This window comes from Artibeus jamaicensis, unplaced genomic scaffold (genome assembly GCF_021234435.1).
Source record: "Artibeus jamaicensis isolate MK-2021 breed Jamaican fruit bat unplaced genomic scaffold, CSHL_Jam_final contig_484, whole genome shotgun sequence".
Lineage (NCBI taxonomy): Eukaryota > Metazoa > Chordata > Mammalia > Chiroptera > Phyllostomidae > Artibeus > Artibeus jamaicensis.
In genome coordinates, this window is record NW_026521859.1 from 8,084,500 (window position 1) to 8,097,062 (window position 12,563).

Here is a 12,563-nt window from a genome sequence, read left to right on the forward strand (position 1 = left end):
GATATATTTTGGGAGCATCTGCAAAGTGCCAGTCAATCCATGCTGCACCCGAGGCAAAGCTAGCACACAAAAAAAGCAAAAATAATATCAAAACCATATGCAGCTATTATTACAACAGAAGTATCTTTGCAAACATAACAATTGCTAACACACATGCTTACTATGTGCCAAGCACTGTTCTAAGCATTTCCACGTGTATTTAACACATTTAATCTTTACAACAACCTTGAGGTAGGTATTATTATTATTTTATGGGTAAGGAAACTGCGGTCCAGAAAGATTAATTCATCTAAGTTTCTATAGAGCTACCATTTGGTACATCTGGAGTCTATGGCTGCTCTTAACCCCAGGGCTACTCTGGGTTTTCAGGACCCAGGTGCTTTTCCAGGACATCTATTTAGTATTACAGATTTTTAGTGTAAGAGAATATCAGGGGTACCTTAGTCCATGTCCTATAGGACAAGTCAATACCATACATATTTAGCATAAGAAATTAATTTGGAATGTTTTAGAATATGATTTCAGTTATTTGGCTCTGTGTGTATGTGTTTTAATTTTTTCCTTTTTTTTAGGCCAAGGGTAGTATCTTACATAGAATAAAAAATTATTTTCTATAGTGATTCACTACTTTATTATAGTGCTTTTTGCTACAAATAACAGAAAACCCATTTGGATCTGGAATAATAACAAGAACCTTTATTGTGCCACTAACGGTAAATCCAGAGGTAACGTGCATCCACAATCAGCCACATGTCTAAAGTTACCCCAGTTTCCCCCAAGGAGAAGGGGATCACCATGCTTTAGACCAACCCGCACTCACCCCCTCAACTCACAGACTAGTTACATGTGGGTTCCCCAGCCACACCTGGGCCGACAGGGAAGAGGGTCAACTGTGGGTGGATGATAACCATTATCTCCCTCCCAATAAGTGCATGGAGCGGGCCAAGCTGCCGCACTGCAGCTCAGTTTTTTCTCTCATAAAGGTATAGTCAGTACCAAGAAGTAAAAGAGTATTTTGAAAGTTCATCTTCTTTTTATTAAAACACTTAACTTTTGTCTCAAGCCTGAGTTCTGTTGGTGGTTGCTGACAGGTCTCAGGGTAATAGCTTTAGTCAGAAGGGAAGACAAGGGAGGGAGAAAGGGAGACGGGTGGGACAGGGAAGACTCATGAGCTTAGAGGAGCCGAGCCCAGGTCTCCAGACAGGAACGGACAGATCCTGTGCTCTTCCTCTGGGTCAGGCTCTCACTGGTGCCTATAAACTCAGCGGTATTATTATCCACTTTCGTACATAGTAAAACTGAGCCTCAGTAAGGGGAAGTTGGTGGGACTATGGTTTGAATCCCCACAGTGCGATTCTGGTGTCCTTGCTTTGTCACTACGATGCTTTCTCTAAATGTAATACTATCTGCATCAGACCTACCTGAACACTTACTTACAATGCAATTCCCAGCTCCAGGTCAGACCTCATTCATTGTCTCATTCTGTGGACAAGGTTGAAGGGCAGGCAAATGAAGAGCATTCCTCACACTAAAGTTAAAGAACAAGTGGATGACAATCTATTACTGCCCGTCTGTGTTCTTATTTTGGATAAGCCCTTGTTTCTCCTTGGGATTCAGTTCCCTCACTTGTAAAATGTGGATGGTTAGGTCACTTCCAGTTCAAAAAGTTCTATTAGAATTAATCTTTAATCCCAAATACCTGACTGCACCCTACTACCTGACCCTTTTCCATGGATCTTCTTATCTTTATATATTAATATTATCAAGATGATATTTTTACATGTCTTACAATTTACAACTTGATGCGCAAATTTTCATAGAGCTTCCCTGGAAATCTGGAAAAACTAGTGTCCTTTCATGTGGCATATTGGTATATCAGCCATCCCTAAAGCCCTGAGCTAGGACTAAACCGCTTCTTTAGGTCTTTTCATATTCTTTGGAGTTTTTTACTCTCTGACTTTTAGGCAGTTCTAGAGATAAGGAACTCATTGATAATTTTAATTTTTCTTTCCCCTCTGAAATCACAGTCTAATTAGGCAGACATCTTTCCAAGGTTTCAACCCAGCATCCTATATCCGTCATCAGCTCTAGCCCATTTGGGGTTGCTTTGGTTTCAGTTTTCTGATGTTTTTCTTTGGAGAAAGGAAAGCAAGAACTAGGGCCATTGGCCAAACAAGTCTGGCCACTCAGTATAGAGGTTTCCAGATAAGAAGGATCTGAAGGACTTCCCATGGGCGTGAGGGAAATCGCACACGCCATCCGGCAAAGAAGACCAGGAAACCACTTCTGGTTTTCCAAACAGCAGCAGGCCCTCAGGAATGGCTCTGTGAGGCTCAGGGCAGGAGGCACTAGCAGCAGGGTGGTCGAGCTTGGAGCGGAGCTGCCCGAGCCTCGCAATGAGTCCTGCTCGGCTGTTTCTTCAGCGGGTGTGAGGCTCTAGAGGAACCTGAGGGACAAATGGCCTTGTAACAGAAACCTGGAAGCTTGTAGGTGTCTGGTTATAGCAGAAGCCCGTCTGGGGACAGCAGGAGCCCATCTGGGGACTTCGGTGCTGGACAGGTAACAGGCATTTTTTCCTTCTGTGGTCAGTCACCCTTTGTAGCAAAACCTCAGTCACTTTGACGCTCCTTTTAAAGGCATCTTCCTGAAGGCATTTACCTCTTTGATTTTCTGGGTTTTTAAAAAAATTTTATTTAGTTATTTTTCAAGTACAGTTTTTTGTCTATTTTTCCCATCCCAGCCTCCCCCGCCCCTTGCTCCCCACCTCCCTCCCATTTCCATCCCCCTTAGTTCTCGTCCCTGTGTCCTTCCTATTTTATGTTTTATAGTGTGTGTGCAGCTGTGCCATGAATGTTGGGAGCGTAAATCACGCATGGTCAAGAGCACTGCACAGCTCGTTGACTGTGCTCGTTGACTGCACAGTCTAGACTGTGGTTAGGGAGACTGAGTATCAGGTGTTAACTGGGATCTTTTTCGATTATAGAATTTTCTCTTTCTCCCTTTTTTTGTTAATGAATTTTCCCGTCTCTGAGTCAGAAAATAGCATAAAGACCAGGGCATTCATGAATCACTCAGAATCTCCATGGCCAGGCAGCCATGTTTCAGAGGCACTGATGAGAGCGTGCCAGTACCGGTGTTATAGCCAGAGCTCGGGATACTCTGTCAGTTCATCCCCGGGAGAGATGATCTGTGAAATGTTGCCTCCCACCCATTGCCTGAGGGGACAGGAGTTCACAGTTGACATAGGGAAGAAAGTCAGGAGGAATGCTGGGGTTAAGCGCTGGGCAGACCTGCCTCGAGCATTCTAGAAGGAAGAAAAAGGTCTTTGATGTGTAGCTTGCTGAAACTGTTTTCTTACACATTGTAAAAAGCCAGGCTGTGCCACTTTTCTGCTGGTCAGTTTTTTTCATAAACGGCTAATGTTTTGGGTTTTTCATTTTTGAGTTGTACAAGTAACACATGAATGGATTTGTACTCTAACAGAATATCTTCAACAGTTTTTCAAGCAACCCCCCCCCCATATGCATTGTTTTTTCTCAGCCTTCAAATTAATCCGTCAATAGTTTGCTGGGTATCTTACCGGATAAATGTGTTTCTCTCTTTCTTCCAAGCTTTTAGGACAAGCCAGGGCACATAAGAATACAATAAATTTTCATTGTCAAATTGAGGTATTGATCCATTACAACACCTTTTCACCAGAAAGATGAACTGAAACATGGGAAGTATGAACAACTCTTTTAACACTTAAAAAGACCTGAAAGACTTTTACTCATTCTTACCATTATTATTTTGTGTTGTATTTGGTTTTGGCAATTAATAATGTTCATAACTTCCCATGGATTAAATTCTAGATTTGGCAACTTGAGGTTTGGGCTTTTCTCCTGAAGACCATCAAAGGCAGGCTTGTTCTGGGGGAAAAAACAGGGTGGGGGAGAAAAGAAAATTAAATGGAGAGGCAGATTGATAGATCCTTAGATTAAGTGGTTGGCCCAGGGAAGATAAGGTGGGGGTAGGAGACACTCCTTTTCCACTTAATGGATAATAAATGTGTTTAACAGATGGGTTTATTTTTATCTCTTCTAGTCTTCTGTAAAAAGGTGGCCTTTTATCCCTCTTTCCCCCCATAGATTGTTATGAGACAAGTGAATAAAAAAATTACTATTAACAAGTTGAGATCCCTCATGGAAAGAAAGTACAAATAAGCAATGTCAAATCCAAGAATAATTACAAAATACTTTCAGTTGCTGTTTGGTATTTTCTTCTCTACCCCAAACTCAAGGGGTCACTTGGCCCTGCTGATTTTGGACAATTGGTGGTTATTTCTTAACCACCCTGTTAAACGTGCCTGCCCAATGCTTCTCCCAATCCCTGGCTAATATGATTAATCACTTTACCTTACTGCAGAGGTTTGGCCCCAGACAGAGGCTTCCTCTTCTTTCATGACCTCACAGGTATAGCGGGCATCTTGTTCCCATTTTATGCAGTAAAGACATGAGAGATTCAGAGGTTATTTGCCCAGTAACACACAAGGAATGTTTCTGGGGCACTTGAGATGAGAAGAAACCCAGATCTCTGACTTTGCTGCACCATTCTTGGTCAGCAATATGAGGACAAAAGTCCTGTGGAATAGAAAATTAACATGATTGGCTGGATTCTGGCAGCTTTGTAGCAACACAGAATCCAGTTTTGCTGGGAAACTGTGGCTAGATCAAGCTATTGCCTTGTTCACGTTGCAGCAGGTTTTAACAACTGCTCTCTGTACATATCACTACAGAAACTTAACCCCTCAAAAGAACAATGCCCAGACACTTTCCTGGAGCAACTGAATCAGACTATCTGAGGAAGGGGCATGAGAAGGGACTTACTTATTTTAATCTCTGAACAGGTTTGTTTTATGCAGCTGGAGTTAGAACCACTGAGTCCTAACTGTATGAGGTAAAATGAGAAGCAGAAACAATACCCGTTCATGCGGCCTTACAGTCAGGGCCAAAAGTGCCAGCAGCGGTGGGCATCATGCAATAGGATCCTAGCTGCTGCTGTTTACGAAAAGAGCAGACACTCCTCACAACTGCATGTGAGAATGAATTTTCCAGCTCTCCTGACCATGGATGGTCCTGCCTTTCAAGTTTAAATTGGAACAATCGCACTGACTTCCCTGCAGATGCTTTGGCTTCTGCTACTTGCGGATTTTACAAAATCAGATTAAATGTTCTAGGTAAACAGGATGTGCTTTTCTAGTGCCAAGTGACTATGGAGGTTATAGATTTTACTCAATGTCACTTTAACATGTTTTGTCCCAATTCCAAGAAAAAAAGGAAAAGAAATGCTAATTATGCTTTGCTGATCTGCCACTTTCTGGATTGATCTAAATATGGCCAGGCAATCAATCAGGGCTGTTTTTTAATCATAAAATGTGCCCCTAGAATCTTTCCACACCAAAATTTCTTGATAAAGTTTAAGTTGGTATGGTTCCTCAGTGTAATTTTTGCCTCCTTTGTCGAAGCACCAGGAGGGGCTCTCTCAGCCTCTCCAAGTTTCCCTCTGTGCCTATGGGTTTTGGCACAGAATAGGTGTTGCAAAAAAGGCTCGTTGAGTTAAATGTCTGTGTAGCTGTGGCTACGTTATGAATTCATGGGTCATTTATGAGCTCAGCATTTCAGCTCACATTGTATAAGTCTGGCCGTGATAGTTAAAATCATTAGAATCTTGGCTATTTCCTAAACAATAACTACAACAATGAAACGCCTAAAATCTCAGCTTAGTGGAGGTACCTTCACTGGAGAGACTTGCTAGGGCTGTAGAATTAAAAAGGCAAAGAATTCTTTCCTTTAACTAGCTTATATTCTTTTTTTATTTAATTATTTTTAAGTACAGTTTTCTGTCTATTACTCCCATCCCGGTCCACCCTGCCCCATGCTTCCCACCTCCCTCCCATTTCCACCCCCCTTAGTTGTTATCCATGTGTCTTTCATACTTGTTCCTGTAAATCCTTCTCCCTTTCCCCCTAAATTCCCTCCCCTCTCCCCTCAGGTTGCTGTCCCCCTGTTCTCTATTTCAGTGTCTTTGTTTTTATTTTGCTTGCTTGTTTGTTTTGTTGTTTAGCTTCCTGTTCAAGGTGAGATCATATGGCATTTGTCTTTAGTCAGCTTATATTCTTAATAGGAGGCAAGGCATAGGCATTGAACATTTTAATAACAGGTAATAATCATTGAGAGCTTACTCTGTGCTCGGTGCTCTACAAAGGTTAACTCATTCAATCATTCCAGTCATCTGTCTCAGGTGCTGTTACAATCCCCATTTTATAGATGTGGGGGCACTATTTTAAGTTGCCTGAGACACCCAATGCTAGTAAATAGTAGAGTCAGGATTCCAGCACAGATGGTCTGATTTGAGTCCATGCACCTAATTACCATGCTATGTTATAAAAGCCACAACAGTACTGCAGAGAGACCCACATGACAAGGCTGGAGCTGCATCTGAGAAGAGAAATGCAGTGTATTGAGAGGGGAAGGATGTATCTCTGGAAAATAGAGGAAAAGAGGCAGCATGCTATAAAGGTGGAGGGTTCAGGCTTTGGCAGCAGACTCAACTACTCACGGTGTGACCCGCATATCTTATTTAATATACCCAAACCTCAGTTTCTTCCTCTGTAAATTGGGGGTAATAGCTCTAACAATATAGAATTGTAAGGATTAAATGAGTCATTAGGCTCAGCACTCTGCCTTCTGAGCCTAATGCCCAACGCACAACAAGGGCTTGATAAATGACAGTAATTGTTGCTACCGAGTGAGCAGAACCTGAAATGATAAGTCAGATGAGGCTCAACAAGGAGGAACAGAGTATTCCAGTTGCCAAGAAGAGTATGAGAAGGAGCTGAGGTTTAGCAATCCATTCACCAATATTCACTATTAGAATTTGTGACATATTTTGCCAAGGAAGGTACAATGCAAACTTGTGAGCAGGTGAGACTGCTCTGTAGCCCAGTGTTATGCAAGAAACATGAGGCACACACGGATTTACATTAGGTTGTGGTGGTCATGCTTGCCAGGCGAATTAGCCCAAATATTCTCTGGCCACCTGAGAAGTGCTAAAGTATCTGTGGTATAGTTGCAATCTATGAAAAATAGTGCTCTAGACAAACTAATCAGCTGGTAGTATGTTGGGTTATCGGGCAGGAAAGAAAGGAGGAAGGGAGTCCACTGAGGAGATCACTGCAATCATCTGGGTATGAGATGATCGTGTCCAAACTGGTGTTGTGGCTGAGAAAAAGAACGCATCAGCAGTGGAGTCATGAACTTCGTGACTGGGGGGACTGACTGCCCCCACTTGTGCTCCCAGTTCTTGTCTCCAAGGACACCTGTTGTGAGCCAGGAAACTGGAGAGTGAAGCCAGCTGTTGGTGAATCTGAGAAGAGCTGGGTTCAGAGATCTCAGTGGGAGAGAAGGAGACATGTTTAGTGCTAGATGAGTTGAATTTAGGCCCAGCTGGAAATAGCACAGTTTAAGAGAAGCTCCTGGTATTTAGCAAAGAGATCAGGGTGGAAATACAGTTTTGGGAATTGTCACATAAATTGGTAATTAAAATGGTAGCAGTAGACAAACTCCCTGAGAGAAGGGGTGTCAGGAAAGATAAAGCCAGGGTCCAGGACAGGTCTCCGCAGGCTCACAGTGAAGCGGTGGTAGAATGAGGACGATGGAATCACAGAAGGAAGGGGGTAAGGAGCAACAAGTGGGGCGATGAGAGACCCAGGAAAGGGCAAGTGGGACAGCACAAAGGAGGGGGTGCTAAATGGCATCAGAAACCGACAGGAAAGCAGGGAGGCTGAGGGCTGGTGGAGAATGTTATTTGGCTTGTCTTTATCAAATACTTTTCATAATGAGGTGAGGACTAAAGCCAGACTGTCCAGATTAAGGAAATCGTGGAATGGCCATGACTTCTCGGGGTACTGTATTTTTGGGAGAGAAGTGGTAACTTTTTTCATTTTGACTAGTGCACACACATCATTCTCAAAGTCAAACAAAATCCCTAGAGAGGGAAATGAAAATGTCAGAGAAGTGAAGTCAGTGGCCAGGACACCCATGCCTGGTCCCCGGGGGATTGAGGGGAGTGAGGGCTGTGAAAGGGACAATCAGAGGGCTCAGATGGCCCTGCTCATTATTAAAATGCTGGAATATTTTCAACCACATGGGAACTGCTGTCCTGAGCCCCTGGAGAGCCCAGAGTGCCCTCCACACCTGATTCAGCCACCGCGGACCCTCCCACTGACCTCCCCACTATGTAACAATGAGGGTCTCCAGGCCCCTGCTCACGCACAGCAACGGCTCTCCCTGGTCCATTGTGATTATTATAAAAATACTCCAGTGCTATTTTGAATCTCGCCTAATAAAGGATAAAGCCATGGAACTGTAAGGCTTGGACTCACACCCAAGCCCATGCTCTCTACAGCAGTGCAGCCAACCTCGGGGCTCCCCTCCACAGCAGTTGGAATGCACCCCAGCATTGTTTCACCAGGGCTTAGGGAGACCCCTCCGAGTGGTAAATGAAAGTACCACGATAGGTGAGATAAGAGCAGAGGTAGGAACTTAATGTTTTCATAAAGATGGCAATCTCTTGCTTAACGGTTAAAATCTTCCAGAAATTTACAACAAGGAAAGTAGGATGAAAGGTTATCAACGCTGCGCACATGTGCGGCGTGTTTTGGAATACTCGACCCCATTGTGTACAAACAAACGGTCCTCTGTGATCTGATAGCACTGAGCCAGGACACAATGCTGCTGCTGCAGGGCCTCATTTCAAGGCAAAGGAAAATGAAATAGAAAAGAGGTTTTCAAGGCTGGTCTTTAACTGGTATTGTGTTTCGTGTTTGTGTTAAATAAATATTTAGTTTATGATTCTGCATGCGTGAGGGATGAATCATCTAATTAAATAAGGTCAGTAAAGATAAGTCTTATCACCTCTGCTGTTGAAAACACAGATCTGTGAAAGCAGGCTCTTAGAATTATACTGGAAGATTTTTGATCTGCACATCTACAACTCAGAAGGGGGCTACTGATGACATTCTATTCTTAATGCAACCCTACGCCTCCTGGAGACAAGCAAAGGGTAATAATCACCCTAAATTTGCAGTGAGAGTTCTCTGCAATTCAGTATTAATACCTACCATTTGCCATTAAGAGGATCTCTTCTTTGAATTAGTCTCTAGTGGTAGAATGGTGTATGTGCATATCTATTTTCAGTCTCTCCACTAATCTCTATTTTGATTCAGTTGTATATGTTTCAATTATAGCCACTGGAGGATATAGTCTATACCCTAGCACATGAAGAGTTAGAAATATGCTCTTCGCCTATTTCAAAGAATACAGTAACTTGTCTAGCTAGCCAGCCACAGGCCAATGTTCAGTAAGAGGCATGGCTTCTTTTGATATTGTCCTAGCATGCAATGCAGTTAGTTTTTCTCTTAAAAAGAAAGCCATGCATATAACTGTGTCATATCAAAGTTAAGCAGTTTACATGTAGGATGAATCCTCACTCTCTTTCTTTCACCTTGCAACCAAATTCCTTAAGTTTTATGTGCTCACCATCTTTACCTCCTATAGTATACAACTCTCACCTCCCATACTATACGACTCTTCTCAATATAATTTCCTTCCCCACCACCCCAAAGAGATCCTCCTCGCTGAGAACTTACCCTGTCTGCAGATCCAATGGGCAGTCCCGAGCAGAACTTCCCTCCCCTCAGCAGAACTTCTCAGGACTTTGGACAAAGTTGACCATGCTCTGCTTCTTGAAACTTGACCTTCTTTGGTCCCAGACTCTCTTTTACCCTTGTTTCCCTCCTGCCTCTCTGGTCTCATTCCCAAATATCTCAAATCAATTGTCTTTCCATTAAAAAAAGATTTTATTTATTTATTTTTAGAGAGAGGGGAAGGGAGGGGGAGAAACATCAATGTACGAGAGAAACACCGATCAGATGCTTCTCCCGCACCCCCAACTGGGGATCTGACCTGCAACCCAGGCATGTGCCCTGACCAGGCATTGAACTGATGATCTTTGGTCTGAGGGTTGATGCCCAACCCATTGAGCTACACCACTCAGGTCTCTATTGTCTTTTTTGAATAGACCTTTGATTTTTGAAATTCTGTGGGCCTTGGTTGTTTGTCTTCACTGCTCTCTCTGCTGTCTTCCTGATCAATCTTACCCACTCCCGTGATTACAATTGCAAGGCTTGTCTGTCTGGTTTCTGCCTCCCTCACCAGCACCATCTCTTACTGTGTCCTGCTTCCTTTACGTGTCCCAGACACTCGGGCTTGCTTGCAGCTCCTTGATTATGCCATGTGATTATTTCCCACTTCAGGGCCTTTGCACATGATCTTCTTTCTGCTTCCTCTTTTCCCTCCTACCTCCTCTTTTGTCTTTAGCTAATTCCAAATCTTGCTTCAGATTTCAGCTCAATTAAATACTAATACTTCCTCTGGGACTCCTTCCACAAATGCCCTAGACTGTGTCATATTTTTCTCTTAATGGGCATTATTAGGCAGTTCAGCACAGTAATTAAAATGATGGCTTCTTGAGTTAAATTGTTAAGTTTCAAATTCTGGCTTTGCCACTTACCAGCTGTGAGATGTGGGGCAAGTTATTTAACCACTCTGTAGCTCAGTTAATTTGGTATCATGCTATTAATTAGGTATCATCCTAGAACCACTTCCTTGGAATTGTGAGGATTAAAACTTTTAATACAGTGAGTGCTTAGATGGGTGCCTGGCACATGGTAAATGTGAAATAAATGTTAGTATTATGATTTTTCTCGTTGGTAGCACTTTCACAATCATAGGTAAACAGTAAATTGAATAATTGGTAGTGTGGCTCCCTGGTCTCTGATAAAGCCACTGTGACACTGAACGATCATCTCATCTACTCCATTAGACCCTAAGCTCCATGGGGACAGGGACCATGCTCTTGTCTTCTGCTATTTCCCATGCACCTAGCAGAGCACATGGGCACTCAGCAGGACTCAATAAATGTTTGTCCAGTGAATAAGTACACAAATGAAAACTTGGGTGAGAGGGCAAATAGATTTGCTTCATATAATACTTGAAACAATAAATAGAAGGAAGAAGGTTAAGAGCCTAGATTAAGTGCGGGTGCTTAGAGAAAGTGGGTACTGTTTATGGCTGAGCAGATCAGAGAACCTGTAGCCTGGGAGTTGAAGGGTGGATAGAATTTGAATATGCAGTGGTTGTCCTGGGGCAAAGGGGCAGGAAAAGGTGGAGACTAACAAGTCATGTAATGGCAGAATTGTTTTGGTTTTGCTACACTGAAAAATAGTTTAGCAATAATAATTATTCCCTGTCCACTCTAACCAAAATAATTAAGTATTAGTTTTTATAGTTTTAGTTTTACATGAACACTGGAAAATCTCTTGCACTATTTTATTTTATTATTGTATTTTTTTCCATTACCATTAATCCTCATGATACCCTCTTCCACCTCCACCCACCTCCTCTCCCCCATAATCACCACACTGTTGTCCATGTCTGTGAGTCGGTTTTATTTTCAGCTCAATCCCTCCACCTGCAGCCCCCACCTCCAGAGCTGTCAGCCTGCTCTCTATCTATGAGTCTGTCTCTATTTTTCTTGTTAGTTTAGTTTTTTCATTAGATTTCACATATGAGTGAAATCATATGGCATTTGTCTTTCTCTGACTGGCTTATTTCACTTAGCATAATGTTCAGGTCCATTGAAGCTATTGCAAAGGGTGAATTTTCTTCTTTTTATTGCACTATTTTTAAATTATGAAAAAGCAAATAGCTTCAGTAATGAAAATATTATAGATGTATAATAAAATACATTAAATATACCAGCTCTGGAAAGTAAAATTCAGCTCATTCAGGGCCTTGAGTATCAGTGACTGCCTTTATTCTGCAAGCAGAAGATAAACAGGGCTGGCACATGAGAAGAGTATTTCTGGAAGATCAGCCTTGCATTCATGTAGACGATGGGGCAGAGAGGAAAAGAATGGAAGTCAATGGTGCACATGACCCGCAGTGAAGGCCTGAACTGTGTAGTAAGTGAGAGGTGGGCTGTCACAGGTGGGTTGGATAAATGCAATAGATAGTTATGATTAGACTCAGGAACCTAAGTGAAGTTACATTGGACTTGAAAAATTGTGAGGGATTTTAGACTCTTTGAACAAAATACAACGTGGCACATATGTAGCCATGAGAACTGCTATACCCCAATTTTGAAATCACTGAGTATAGTCAACTCTCTGGCTTTGCACATAACAGAATCAGAGAGATAAAGTGATTTGCCCTAAGTCACACAGCTAATTAGTGGCAAGAAATTATATTTCCAGTTGCCTGGTCTAGTGTCCATTCAGAGAAAGTTTTTCTTTATTCTTATTAATATCCCCCCAAGAAGATCTCATAGCCCAAATGGTACATTAACCCCAGCAAAATAGACAGCTTGCTTTATAATTTTGCTACTACCACGTATCAGCTGTGTGGCCTTGAAGACTTATTCTTTCTTCTAACCTTTTATTTTCATATCTGAAAAGTAGTGAT

The 12,563-nt window shown here is 42.4% G+C and overlaps 1 protein-coding gene across 4 annotated transcripts in view; it reads left to right on the forward strand.

Annotated features, from left to right (window-relative positions):
* Positions 1-12,563, forward strand: part of ADGRF5 (adhesion G protein-coupled receptor F5) — a 98,583-nt gene that overhangs the window by 23,817 nt on the left and 62,203 nt on the right. The window contains exon 1 of one of the 4 annotated variants that reach the window (XM_053668280.1): positions 2,232-2,559. The exons of 1 other annotated variant lie outside the window; for it this stretch is intronic. The gene's annotated coding sequence lies outside the window, so the exon portion shown is untranslated. Of the gene's footprint in view, positions 1-2,231; positions 2,560-12,563 lie in introns of those variants that run through there. 2 more of the 4 variants (XM_037142561.2, XM_053668281.1) reach the window with 2 other exon arrangements.